The 14203-nt window shown below is 38.6% G+C and overlaps 1 protein-coding gene across 1 annotated transcript in view; it reads left to right on the forward strand.

The window, feature by feature from the left end:
* LOC126991170 (uncharacterized) overlaps positions 1-14203 on the forward strand; it is a 79221-nt gene that overhangs the window by 11250 nt on the left and 53768 nt on the right. The window contains exon 2 of the mRNA XM_050849929.1: positions 2198-2284. The gene's annotated coding sequence lies outside the window, so the exon portion shown is untranslated. The remainder of the gene's footprint in view (positions 1-2197; positions 2285-14203) is intronic.

The following is a 14203-nucleotide window of genomic DNA, read 5'->3' on the forward strand; positions in this document are numbered from 1 at the left end:
TTTCCAGTTGTTTGAGTGAATGAACAAGTGAACTTGCTTGGTTTGGCTTTGTCGCAGAGCTTACTGCAATTTCAGATAATGTTTCTAAAACCTCAGAGTAGTTCAGCGCCAAGGCTTTTGTTGCATCCGCGCAGGCTGACCATCTCGTCTCTGAAAGACTTTCCACATGTACCTTTTTCTTCATGTTCTCCTTAAACTTTGCCCAGCGTTGTGGAGAAGCAGACAAAAGTTGTAAATTCCTGGAGTACACCGAAGAAAGAAACTGCTTCCGTGCAACAGTCAGCTGATGCTAATGCAACTAGATTCAAACTGTGCGCTGAACACGGGACAAAATCTGCAAGTGGATTCACTTCCAACACTCGAGCCTGGACACCAGTGTAAATACGAGCCATATTGCTGGCATTATCATAAGACTGAGATCTGCAGTTGCTGTTATCAATATCCATTTCCTTCAGCATCTGCATAACTGTGTTAAACAGATGCTCCGCTCCATGATTTTCAATGATTAGGAAGCCAATGAAACGTTCAACAACAGAGCCATCGGATAAAGTATAGCGTAATATCAAGGTTAGTTGGTCTAGATGAGCTAAATCAGGTGTTCAGTCAACACTCGATCCGAAGTATTTCGCTGGTTTTACTTGCTCTATAATTTCGCATTTCACTTGCTCAGGCAGCAGTTTGATGAATTCATCACAAATTGTTGAAGACAGATAAGACACGTGCCCTCGCCCTGGGTTCCCATGAAGACGAATATGTTCTGCTAGGAAATCGTCAAACTGTGCAATGAGCTCCAAACAGCCTAAATAGTTGCCATTGTTGGACGATCTTATAAGATTTCCGAATCTCCACGAAAGGCCGGTCCACGTTCAACTAGAAATTGGATTACAGCAATCATTCTTGTCAAAACTTTGGACCAGTAGTCACGTTCCATCTCCTGTTGTTGCACAAGCTCTGAGTCAATCCGCAAACGTGTTTGTTTTTCAACAAGTTTGCATATATTCAGACGGTGGTCTTTACTTGTCTCCTGAGCTCGGATTCCAGCATCTGCATTTTTCCAGTCGCAGTATCCTTTTACAAAAGCATTGTCTTTATCAATGAAAACTGGAGTAGCACAAAACAGTTTACAGACATAGCAGTAAGTGGTGCCCCTAGACAAACAATAGATTAACCATTCTCTATTCACTGTTTCACCATTATTCAAGGTTCTGGTGAAGAAACGTTGTTTTACATATCTCTTTGAACCTCCAAAATCTCTTTCTGACATGTCGTGATTGTTGGGAGGAATATTTTGAGATGGAGCTTGTTCTGAGAAATAATCAATTAAATCTGGACCCACTTGCCATTTTGCAGGATCACTATCAGACAGCTGTGTACTTCATGAAGTTGCTGAATCTTGTTGGAATTTTAGACCTTGAGTAGGATGAGATTCAGTCATTGCCTCTTCAACTGGATCTGGCAATTAGGGACTGGTGTTTTGTTCTGAAGGTGTATCCCTGTGCAGGCTGTGCTGTAAATGGTGTGAATCTGCAGGACCTGGTGAGGCAGCGTCAGTCAGTATTGCAGATGGAGCTGATGGTGATGATGCAGATCCTTTGTCTTTGTCCTTTGGCTTTGGTTTCATAAAGCTTTCTAGAGAGCCTTCATTTCTTCATATCCTCTTTCTTCTTTTTTCTCTTTTGGCAGTCCCCGATTCATGGTGTCTCATGTAGCCGGCAGACATGCTAATTGGAGTCTCGCCATGTCGCTAGCTAACACAGTGTTGCCATCTCGCCTTTTAGCGTTAGTAGTAGTAGGCTACTACTACTACTACTACTACTACTACTACTACTAACGCAAGCATAACAGCATATTTTACCTCGCTATACCAAGTGCATATATATATATAGATATATATATATATATATATATATATATATATATATATATATATATATATATATATATATATATATATATATATATATATATATATATATATATATATATATATATATATTGTGTGTGTGTGTTATCTTTTTCCCTTCCTCATCTCATTACTGTTATATTTCTAACTCCCTTTTCCTCCCTCTTTATGTTCCCCTTTCTTCATTTACTTTATTTCATCACATTTCCTTTCTTTTTCTCCTTCCAGCAAAATAAGTAAAGATGAAAAACAAAGGCGAGTAAAATATATTAATAAACTGTTATCTGTCTGCAGGAATATGAACCTTCCCCCGAGCCTGCCATGGGACCCCCTCCTCCTCCTCCTCCTCCTCCTCCTCCTCATCGTCGCCCCAGGATAAAGGTAAATGGCGCTGAGTAATTGTTCTTTACTAATTTTACCTGTCTGTGTATGCACTTAGTCGTTTTTACCTTCTAGTCCCAGGCGAGAATCTTTACAAGTGGTGGAGTTTTTTTCGTACAGGTGTTAGAGCGAGGTTTGTTTTATGTTTTGTTCTGATTTGTACTTCTGTTTATTTTTATCTGTCTGTCTGTTGTCGTCTCTGTGGGACGTAATTTTTCTTATTATCAGTTTGAATTTTCTGCGTGTCTGTCATTTTTTTTTACCTGTGGCGAAAATGTAATGTTTTTTTGTTGTATATCTCCATATCAGTCTTTTTACACACACACACACACACACACACACACACACACACACACACACACACACACACACACACACACTTGTCATCACCTCACAGTTATTGTTTTAATAATTTGCACGACTCGCCGGACGTGTGCGGTCACCCAATATGACGATAAATTTTTCACGCCACGAGCCAGTAAACAGCGGCTCTGTGTGTGTGTGTGTGTGTGTGTGTGTGTGTCCCAGTCAAGTGTTGGTGTCCAAATTCTACCTGTCTAAGATAATTTGACGGGCCAGGTAATTTAAGCATGAATTTCTGTCTTTATTGGTTAGTAAAGAAAATTAAGATGCGTAAATTAATGTATAAACGAGAAAGAAAAAGGAAGAGAGAAGTAAGAAAGACGGACGAGTAGATAGATGGAAGCATGTGTGTATATACTCAATGAGAAGACTGGAATTTTTATCTCCCGACTGGTGGTGAAAAATCAGTTAATTATTCATGGGGGTCATACACCGGGGGGCGCTTCGCCGTGCCCGAAGATCCCTCTGGGAGATTCTCCAATCAGGCCTCCTTCCCATCCAGAGTACTTCCTAGCAGGATCCATCAACTTGCTCAAACCACGAGCTTCGCGGGCGTCCCCTTGGCCTCCTCCGCTCAGGACTGTCTCTTACAGAAACAACCCAGTGAGCAGCATCAGCTTCTGGGTGACGTGCCACGTGCCCTTGCAGGAATCCCACGGAGTCGCAGGAGATCCCAGAGTGCCTCGCGATGCACTGAGTCAAACGCCTTCTTGAGATCGACATAGGCTGCAAGCATTTCACGTCGAAACTCACGTCCGCGCCTTACCAGTACGCGAAGCGCTAGCATACGGTCACTTGATGACTTACCAGGCGTGAACCCAGACTGTGTGGTGAATATATATATATATATATATATATATATATATATATATATATATATATATATATATATATATATATATATATATATATATATATATATAGCCTATAGGCTATTCTTTATGGACCTGATGGTCGGCCCGAGCCCGTTGAGGCGCAGATAGTTGTTTATAATGGCGCCATTATTCTTGCCTCATGCTGTCCCCCGGAACTCATTCTTGATTTCACTTGGGCAGCTTCTTCTAGAGTCCGGATTGATAGGTGATCTTCAGGACAGCATGTGGGTAATCTTAGGCCACTCGGCGGTGACTGAAAAATACCAGGTGGTAGCGGCGGATTCGAACACGCATCATCAAAACGCGGCGAATGCAGGGTCGGCCCGCTAACCACTCAGCCACCGCCTTCCCCATATATATATATATATATATATATATATATATATATATATATATATATATATATATATATATATATATATATATATATATGTATATATATATATATATAAAACAGGAGGCAGTGGCTGAGTGGTTAGCGTGCCGGCCCGCAATCCGCGCGTTGTCCATGATGTGGGTTCGAATCGCCACTAACCACCTGGGATTTTGTCACCACCAGTGGCCTAAGACTACCCATGTGCTGTCCTAAAGCTCACCTATCAGCGGACTCAAGAAGATGTACAGCGCAAGTGAAATCAAGAATGAGCTCCGGGGGCAGCATGACTGCATGACCCAATAATAATGACGTCACTATAAACAATTGCCTGCGCCATATCGCTCGGACCGACCATCAGGCCCATATGAATTAGCCTCCCGGCGCTATAGGTCTAAGTAAAAAAAAAAAAAAAATATATATATATATATATATATATATATATATATATATATATATATATATATATATATATATATATATATATATATATATATATATATATATATATATATATATGCCAGGAATCGAACCCGTACTTTCTGAATAGAAATCAAGGCGCATACCAACCATGCCACCTGATGAGCTAAAAGACTTCACGCCAGAGGTTGCATTTAAGCAGCCAACCTGACGCCCCCACCCTCTTACGAGGAATGAAAGGTAAAGTAGTCCCGCTCACGCTCGGGGCAGTCGGAAAGAATTTTAATCAATCATCAGGTGGCATGGTTGGTATGCGCCTTGATTTCTATTCAGAAAGTACGGGTTCGATTCCTGGCACAAGTGGTTTGTTGAGATGTTTTTCAGTCGGTTAAAGACAGTTCCTTGATATATATACCACGGCGTTGTGTCGTCTGGGATTGATTAAAAATCTTTCCGACTGCCCCGAGCGTGAGCGGGACTTCTTTACCTTTCATTCCTCGTAAGAGGGTGGGGGCGTCAGGTTGGCTGCTTAAATTCAACCTCTGGCGTGAAGTCTTTTAGCTCATCATCAGCTCCTATCCATTCCTACGCCGATGATTCCACTCTGCATTACTCAACTTCTTTTAATAGAAGACCCACCTTTCAGGAACTTAACGACTCAAGGCTGGAGGCTGCAGAACGCTTAGCCTCAGACCTTACTATTATTTCCGATTGGGGCAAGAAGAACCTGGTGTCCTTCAACGCCTCAAAAACACAGTTTCTCCACCTATCCACTCGACACAATCTTCCAAACAACTATCCCCTATTCTTTGACAACACCCAGTTATCACCTTCCTCAACACTAAACATCCTCGGTCTATCCTTAACTCAAAATCTCAACTGGAAACTTCATATCTCATCTCTTACTAAATCAGCTTCCTCGAGGCTGGGCGTTCTGTACCGTCTCCGCCAGTTCTTCTCCCCTGCACAGTTGCTGTCCATATACAGGGGCCTTGTCCGCCCTCGTATGGAGTATGCATCTCATGTGTGGGGGGGCTCCACTCACACAGCTCTTCTGGACAGAGTGGAGGCTAAGGCTCTTCGTCTCATCAGCTCTCCTCCTCATACTGATAGTCTTCTACCTCTTAAATTCCGCCGCAATGTTGCCTCTCTTTCTGTCTTCTATCGATATTTCCACGCTGACTGCTCTTCTGAACTTGCTAACTGCATGCCTCCCCCCCTCTCGCGGCCCCGCTGCACTCGACTTTCTACTCATGCTCATCCTTATACTGTCCAAACCCCTTATGCAAGAGTTAACCAGCATCTTCACTCTTTCATCCCTCACGCTGGTAAACTCTGGAACAATCTTCCTTCATCTGTATTTCCTCCTGCCTACGACTTGAACTCTTTCAAGAGGAGGGTATCAGGACACCTCTCCTCCTGTATTTGATCTTCCTTTCGGCCACCTCTTTTGTTTTACTTTAGGAGCAGCGAGTAGCGGGCTTTTTTTTATTATTGTTTTCTTTTTTTGTGTGCCCTTGAGCTGCCTCCTTTGTTGTAAAAAAATATATATATATATATATGCATATATATATATATATATATATATATATATATATATATATATATATATATATATATATATATATATATATATATATATATATATATATATATATATATATATATATATATATATATATATATATATATATGCATATATATATATATATATATATATATATATATATATATATATATATATATATATATATATATATATTCATATATATATATATATATATATATATATATATATATATATATATATGCATATATATATATATATATATATATATATATATATATATATATATATATATATATATATATATATATATATATATATATATATATATTTTTACAATAAAAGGAGGCTCAAAATTACATTTTTTAGGTATACTTATTCTAAGAGCCTGCGTATGGGACAAATTGCATTGTCGAATGTTTGAAACATACAATCATACATATACAAAATACGAAAAGTAAAGAAAAACATGTAAAAACAATATGGAATAATGTCAGTTTGTCACTTCATATTTATAGTTTATAGCACTAGCGCACTTGGGTGTCCCTCACGCCACCTGTGAGCAGCCAGCTTTACCTGCTGCGTGCTCATGTTCTCCACTTGGGGAGTGGCTGCCGTGAACATGTTCCACAGGCGTGTGGTCCTGGCTGTATATGTGCGCTGGTGCTGCCTGGAGTGTGATCGAGGCACCTCCACGAGCTGGTCACCAGAGAGTGTAGTCCGGGTGAACCTCTGAGCAGCGCTTGGAGGGAGCCTCAAGCTGCTGAGGTGGGGAACCCCCTGCACCTGGGCTTTGTGACACACCACCAGTGCTGAGACATCACGGCGGTGCTCCAGCGATGTCACAGTGGCAGACGACTCCTCCAGGTGCTCGCTGGCCTCCACCAGACGCAGTGCTCGTCGCTGCACTGCGTCGAGCCTCTGCATGTGGGTGGCAGCACTCGCCATCCAGCACAGGGCACCGTACTCCAGATACGGACGTATCTGTGCCTTGAAGAGAGTGAGGATGCCCCGTGGGTCGAGGGATCCCGCTACTCTTCGCAGGGCAGAGACTCGCAGGGAGGCCTGGCGGGCAACAGCTCGGACGTGGAGGTCGAAGCGCAGGCTTTGGTCCACAGTCACTCCCAGGACCTTGATGTGGCCCTGGAGGGGCAGACTCTTGCCTCCAAGACGCAGCTGGCCTGAGACTGCTCGAGAGGCGTCTGGGGACCGTGAGATGACCATGGCCTGCGTCTTCTCCGGGGCGAGGGTGACCTGCCACTCTCTCTCTCTCTCTCTCTCTCTCTCTCTCTCTCTCTCTCTCTCTCTCTCTCTCTCTCTCTCTCTCTCTCTCTCTCTCTCTCTCTCTCTCTCTCTCTCTCTCTCTCTCTCTCTCTCTATATATATATATATATATATATATATATATATAAAACCCACTGACAAAACACCAAAAGACAGTAACGTTGAGCATTTGTGGGTGCGAGTAAACATTGCAAAAGTCAATTTAAATATATCTGTCACCTACAGGCCTCCCGGGCAATCACTCCATGACGACCTTGAAATGTACAGCGTTTTAAGGCTGTACTCACTGATATTAGGAGACTTTAACCTCCTCCATATCGACCGGGCGACACTGTCAGGTAGAGAAGGCGAGTCACTTAGAATCATCGAATTTCTAGAAGAAAATTATCTAATCCAAATGGTTTCTGAACCAACTCGACAAAATAACATACTCGACCTTGTTATAACGACCCAAGATAACCTAGTCAGTAATGTCACGGTAGGAGAACACCTCGGTTCTTGCGGTCATAAATTAGTGCGCGTAGACATTAGAGCTCAAACATCAGTGACTGAAAATAAAGTAAAGGTGCCCAATTTCAAAAGAGCTAACTTCGTAGAAATCCGACAAAAAATAACAGAAATACAACTATCAGATGACGGCAAAGCCGTCATCTGATAGTCCCCTTGTGCGAGAAGCGAATTAATACTAATAAAAGCCCACCTTGGTTTAATAGCGAAATTAAACACTCAGTCAAGGAGAGAAAATTGTTTTACAGGTTAAAAAAAGAACAAAGCTCGCCCGAAAACATTAGACTTTATAACGATGCCAGGCGACGAGTAAAAAGATTAGTATGTAAGGTAAAACGTATATATGAAGAAAATATTGCAGCCAACTGTAGAAATAGTCCGAAATCCTTCTTCAGTTACATAAACCACAGAAAGGCGATCAGAAGTGGAATTGGACCTTTAATAAACAGCGACGGTGCACTAGTGACTGACAGCCAACATATTGCAAACCTATTAAACAATTACTTCTCCTCGGTGTTTAAGACTAACAGTCTTCCTCCCGCTACCACCAACACCAGAACTAATGTAAATCTCGAGCATGCATTGCCTAATTTTGAAATAACAACCGATGAAGTCCTTAAAGCTCTCCATTCACTTAAAACAAATAAAAGTCCCGGACCCGATAAAGTATATCTTATAATGCTTAAAGAAACAAAGAGCGAAATAGTCTCCTCCCTCACAACCGTATTCAATATGTCCTTGCGACAAGGCATCGTCCCTTCGGATTGGAAAAAGGCTAACGTGACACCGATTTTTAAGAAAGGAGACAAAAAATACCAAGTAACTACCGACCCATTAGTCTAACTTCAATTGTAGGTAAGCTACTTGAGAGCATAATTAGAGACAAAATTGTGAGTTACCTCGAAAGCCACTCATTAATTGGGGATTCACAACATGGATTCCGTAACAAAAGATCCTGCCTATCAAACCTATTGACCTTTTATAACGACCTCTTCTCAGTTTATGACGTAACCAAATCAGTGGACGTAGTCTATCTTGATTTCCAGAAAGCGTTTGATAAAGTCCCACATCATAAATTACTTTATAAATTAAAGCAAATAGGTATTGACGGTCAAGTAAACCAATGGATCGCGAATTGGTTGAGCAACAGACAACAAAGAGTGCTGATTGACGGATTTAACTCAGAGTGGGCACCGGTCACTAGTGGCGTCCCTCAGGGCTCGGTTCTTGGCCCAGTGCTCTTCATTATTTACATCAACGACGTGGATGTTGGACTCAATAATCGCATTAGTAAATTTGCAGACGACACATAGATTGGTAACTCGATTCTCACTGACGAAGACAGACAAAGCCTCCACGAAGATTTGCACAAAATTTCAGCTTGGTCGGATAGATGGGAAATGCCCTTTAATGTAAACAAGTGCCAGGTCCTTCAAGTTGGAACAAGAAATGAGAAATTCGATTACGAAATGCGCGGCGGTAAACTCACAAGCGTTCAATGCGTTAAGGACCTGGGGGTCAAAATCAGGTCAAACCTCAAATTCTCACATCAATGCATCGATGCAGCAAATAAAGCGAACAGAATGTTGGGCTTCATTAAAAAAAACTTTCTATTCAAGAATAAAGATGTAATACTTCCGCTCTACAATAGTTTAGTCAGACCTCATTTGGAATATGCGGTACAGTTTTGGTCTCCTCACCATGCAAAGGACATTGCTAAATTAGAAGGTGTTCAGCGTCGAGCAACAAAAATGATCCCTTCCTTGCGCAACAAATCATACGAAGAAAGGCTTTCCACCCTTAACCTGTTCTCTCTTGAGAAACGTCGCCTCCGAGGAAAATTGATTGAATGTTTTAAAATACTTAATTGTTTCACGAATGTAGACAACAAAATTGTTTATGATCGATGACACTTTGCGAACGAGGAACAATGTCATAAAACTCAAATGTAGACAAGTATATTCAGACTGCACCAAATTTTTCTTCACCAACGTTGTAGTGCGAGAATGGAATAAGCTCCCCCCGTCAGTGGTCCAATGTAACACGATTGACTCCTTTAAAAACAAGCTCGACCGTCACCTCCTTGAACTTAATATTAACTAGAGTAGAAAAGCAACGTTTTGGAGCCATCTGATTAGTGCAGATTCACTTAGGTTTAAGGACAGACCACCTAGTCTGGACCATGGGGTCTGTGTGGTCTGATTTTCTATGTAATTTTATGTATTTTCTCTCTCTCTCTCTCTCTCTCTCTCTCTCTCTCTCTCTCCCTCCCCCGCAAGTCTGTTTCTGATTTAAGTGCTGATTTTCAAACAATCCTTATTGAACCAGCAATGAAAGTATTCCCTCAATGAAGTAAGACCTTCCTTAAAATAAGTAATAATAGTATTTTGACTGGTTTTAATAGACAGTGTTATTCAAGTAGAAAAGAATACCATAAGGCGAAGCATAAGAATAATGTATTAAGAAGTTCGAGTAGGTATATGGACATGATATCAAGGAGTAAGAAATACAACCAATAACTTAAAAGGCTTAAAGCAAAGGAAAAACGTAATTTTATCGCAAAGTTGAGAAATGTTAAAACTAAGGATTCTAGATTATATTGGCAGATATTACGGGGAATACAGAATAAGTCTGAGGTACCAATTTTGATTACAACATTTATGAATCGTTTTTAGTGATTAGTGAAAGACGGTAATATTGAACAATCTCTGGATGCTGCGGGCATTGATATTGACGACGACAGTGAGCTGAATAAAATGGTTACAGAGGAGGAACTTAACAGGTGCATACAGAGGCTAAAGAATAATAAAGCCGCTGAGATTGACAACTTCATTAACGAATATTTTAAACATACGAATCATACACTGCATGTGTACTCTGTGTAAACTTTTTAACAAGATTATAGAAGCAGGGAACCTTCCAGAGGACTGGTTAATTGGAGTTATTATCCCTATTTATAAAAATGTAGGGGAAGTAGAGGATGTTAATAATTACAGGAGTATAACTTTATTAAGTTGCTAGGGGAAACTTTACAAGAATGCTTAAATCTCGGAGTGGCATTCAACTTTAAACAGTAAATCATCATGCAGTACTTATGTGACTTATAAGGACAGTTTCTCTTTTCAAAGCTACTTAATAAGGTTACCAAAGCCGTATAGAATAAGTCTTTGAAATTTTGAACTAATAACCACAGATTACCCATTGCAACGGGCAGGTATACCAGAACCCCTATAGAGAGGAAGGACTTTGTGGTGAATGTAGTAACAATAGTATAGGAGACGAGTACCCTGTCATGTTTGAGTGCAATGATCAAGACGTTACCCACCTGAGGCCTCGGTATGTTCCTGCTGGCTACTGCAGAAATAATACAAGTTTGCGCAACTGTTCCAAAATAATAGACATACCATGCAATATATAGCGGCATTATTCCGCAAGTCTCTTTGTAACATATTTAGATAATTCAAATTGTTAGCCAATGAATAAAATACATTGTATTCTATGTTCAGTTGTGCTCCATACTTCGTTAAAAAGTCTGAGCTCAAATTTTCTCTCTCTCTCTCTCTCTCTCTCTCTCTCTCTCTCTCTCTCTCTCTCTCTCTCTCTCTCTCTCTCTCTCTCTCTCTCTCTCTCTCTCTCTCTCTCTCTCTCTCTCTCTCTCTCTCTCATTCCATCATTTCTACCACCACCTCCACCCTCCCCCTTCCTCCCCCCTTTCCTCTTGGCATAGGGACAAGAGGGAGGGAGGCATAAAGGGAGGAAGAGGTGGAAGAGGAGAAGAAGGAGGAGGATTAGGAGGAGGTGGAGGAGAAGGAGGAGGAGGAGGAGAAGGAGGAGGTGGAGGAGAAGGAGGAGGAGGAGAAGGAGGAGGAGAGGAAGAAAAGGAGGAGGAAAGGTTTGAGAGGAAATTATTGGCGTAACAAATGAAAATATGAAAAAAGTATATATATATATATATATATATATATATATATATATATATATATATTTATTTATATATATTTAGATTTTTATTTATATATATATATATATATATATATATATATATAAAGCTGGGAGGAGAAGGAGGAGGAGGAGGTGAAAGGGGAGGAGGAAAAGTTAGGAATAAAAATAAGATAGTACAAAGTAATTAATATTAAAATAAGAAAGCAGAAATAAGAAGACTAATAGAGGAAGGAAATAGGCAAAAAAAGTAATGGGAAAAGACCTAAAAAAGTAATGGGAAAAGACCTAAAAAAGTAATGGGAAAAGACCTAAAAAAGTAATGGGAAAAGACCTAAAAAAGTAATGAGAAAAGACCTAAAAAAGTAATGGGAAAAGACCTAAAAAAGTAATGAGAAAAGACCTAAAAAAGTAATGAGAAAAGACCTAAAAAAGTAATGAGAAAAGACCTAAAAAAGTAATGAGAAAAGACCTAAAAAAGTAATGGGAAAAGACCTAAAAAAGTAATGAGAAAAGACCTAAAAAAGTAATGGAAAAGACCTAAAAAAGTAATGGGAAAAGACCTAAAAAAGTAATGAGAAAAGACCTAAAAAAGTAATGGGAAAAGACCTAAAAAAGTAATGAGAAAAGACCTAAAAAAGTAATGAGAAAAGACCTAAAAAAGTAATGGAAAAGAATTAAAAAAGTAATGAGAAAAGACCTAAAAAAGTAATGGGAAAAGACCTAAAAAAGTAATGGAAAAGACCTAAAAAAGTAATGAGAAAAGACCTAAAAAAGTAATGGGAAAAGACCTAAAAAAGTAATGGGAAAAGACCTAAAAAAGTAATGGAAAAGACCTAAAAAAGTAATGGGAAAAGACCTAAAAAAGTAATGGAAAAGAATTAAAAAAGTAATGGGAAAAGACCTAAAAAAATAATGGGTAAAGACCTAAAAAGTAATGAGAAAAGACCTAAAAAAGTAATGGAAAAGAATTAAAAAAGTAATGAGAAAAGACCTAAAAAAGTAATGAGAAAAGACCTAAAAAAGTAATGAGAAAAGACCTAAAAAAGTAATGGGAAAAGACCTGAAAAAGTAATGAGAAAAGACCTAAAAAAGTAATGGGAAAAGACCTAAAAAAGTAATGGGAAAAGACCTAAAAAAGTAATGGAAAAGAATTAAAAAAGTAATGGGAAAAGACCTAAAAAAGTAATGGGAAAAGACCTAAAAAAGTAATGGGAAAAGACCTAAAAAAGTAATGAGAAAAGACCTAAAAAAGTAATGGAAAAGAATTAAAAAAGTAATGGGAAAAGACCTAAAAAAGTAATGGGAAAAGACCTAAAAAAGTAATGGAAAAGACCTAAAAAAGTAATGGGAAAAGACCTAAAAAAGTAATGAGAAAAGACCTAAAAAAGTAATGGGAAAAGACCTAAAAAAGTAATGGGAAAAGACCTAAAAAAGTAATGAGAAAAGACCTAAAAAAGTAATGGGAAAAGACCTAAAAAAGTAATGAGAAAAGACCTAAAAAAGTAATGAGAAAAGACCTAAAAAAGTAATGAGAAAAGACCTAAAAAAGTAATGAGAAAAGACCTAAAAAAGTAATGAGAAAAGACCTAAAAAAGTAATGAGAAAAGACCTAAAAAGTAATGAGAAAAGACCTAAAAAAGTAATGAGAAAAGACCTAAAAAAGTAATGAGAAAAGACCTAAAAAAGTAATGAGAAAAGACCTAAAAAAGTAATGAGAAAAGACCTAAAAAAGTAATGGGAAAAGACCTAAAAAAGTAATGAGAAAAGACCTAAAAAAGTAATGAGAAAAGACCTAAAAAAGTAATGGGAAAAGACCTAAAAAAGTAATGGGAAAAGACCTAAAAAAGTAATGAGAAAAGACCTAAAAAAGTAATGAGAAAAGACCTAAAAAAATAATGGAAAAAACCTAAAAAAGTAATGGGAAAAGACCTAAAAAAGTAATGAGAAAAGACCTAAAAAAGTAATGAGAAAAGACCTAAAAAAGTAATGAGAAAAGACCTAAAAAAGTAATGAGAAAAGACCTAAAAGAGTAATGGGAAAAGACCTGAAAAAGTAATGGGAAAAGACCTAAAAAAGTAATGAGAAAAGACCTAAAAAAGTAATGAGAAAAGACCTAAAAAGTAATGGGAAAAGACCTGAAAAAGTAATGAGAAAAGACCTAAAAAAGTAATGAGAAAAGACCTAAAAAAGTAATGAGAAAAGACCTAAAAAAGTAATGGGAAAAGACCTGAAAAAGTAATGGGAAAAGACCTAAAAAAGTAATGAGAAAAGACCTAAAAAAGTAATGAGAAAAGACCTAAAAAAGTAATGAGAAAAGACCTAAAAAAGTAATGAGAAAAGACCTAAAAAAGTAATGAGAAAAGACCTAAAAAAGTAATGGGAAAAGACCTGAAAAAGTAATGAGAAAAGACAGAAAATAAACGACAAGAAAGGAAAATTAAGAGAATTTAAACAAGAAGAAATATTACGGAGAAAAAAGGAAAAGAAGCAGAAAAGGAAATAAAGAAAAAAAGTTCTTGAAGGAGGAGAGGGAAGACGCAAGTGAAAAAAAACAGTGCGTGCGTTCGTGCGTGCGTGCGTGCGTGCGT

The sequence above is a fragment of the Eriocheir sinensis genome, unplaced genomic scaffold (genome assembly GCF_024679095.1).
Source record: "Eriocheir sinensis breed Jianghai 21 unplaced genomic scaffold, ASM2467909v1 Scaffold249, whole genome shotgun sequence".
In the NCBI taxonomy this organism is placed as follows: Eukaryota; Metazoa; Arthropoda; class Malacostraca; order Decapoda; family Varunidae; genus Eriocheir; species Eriocheir sinensis.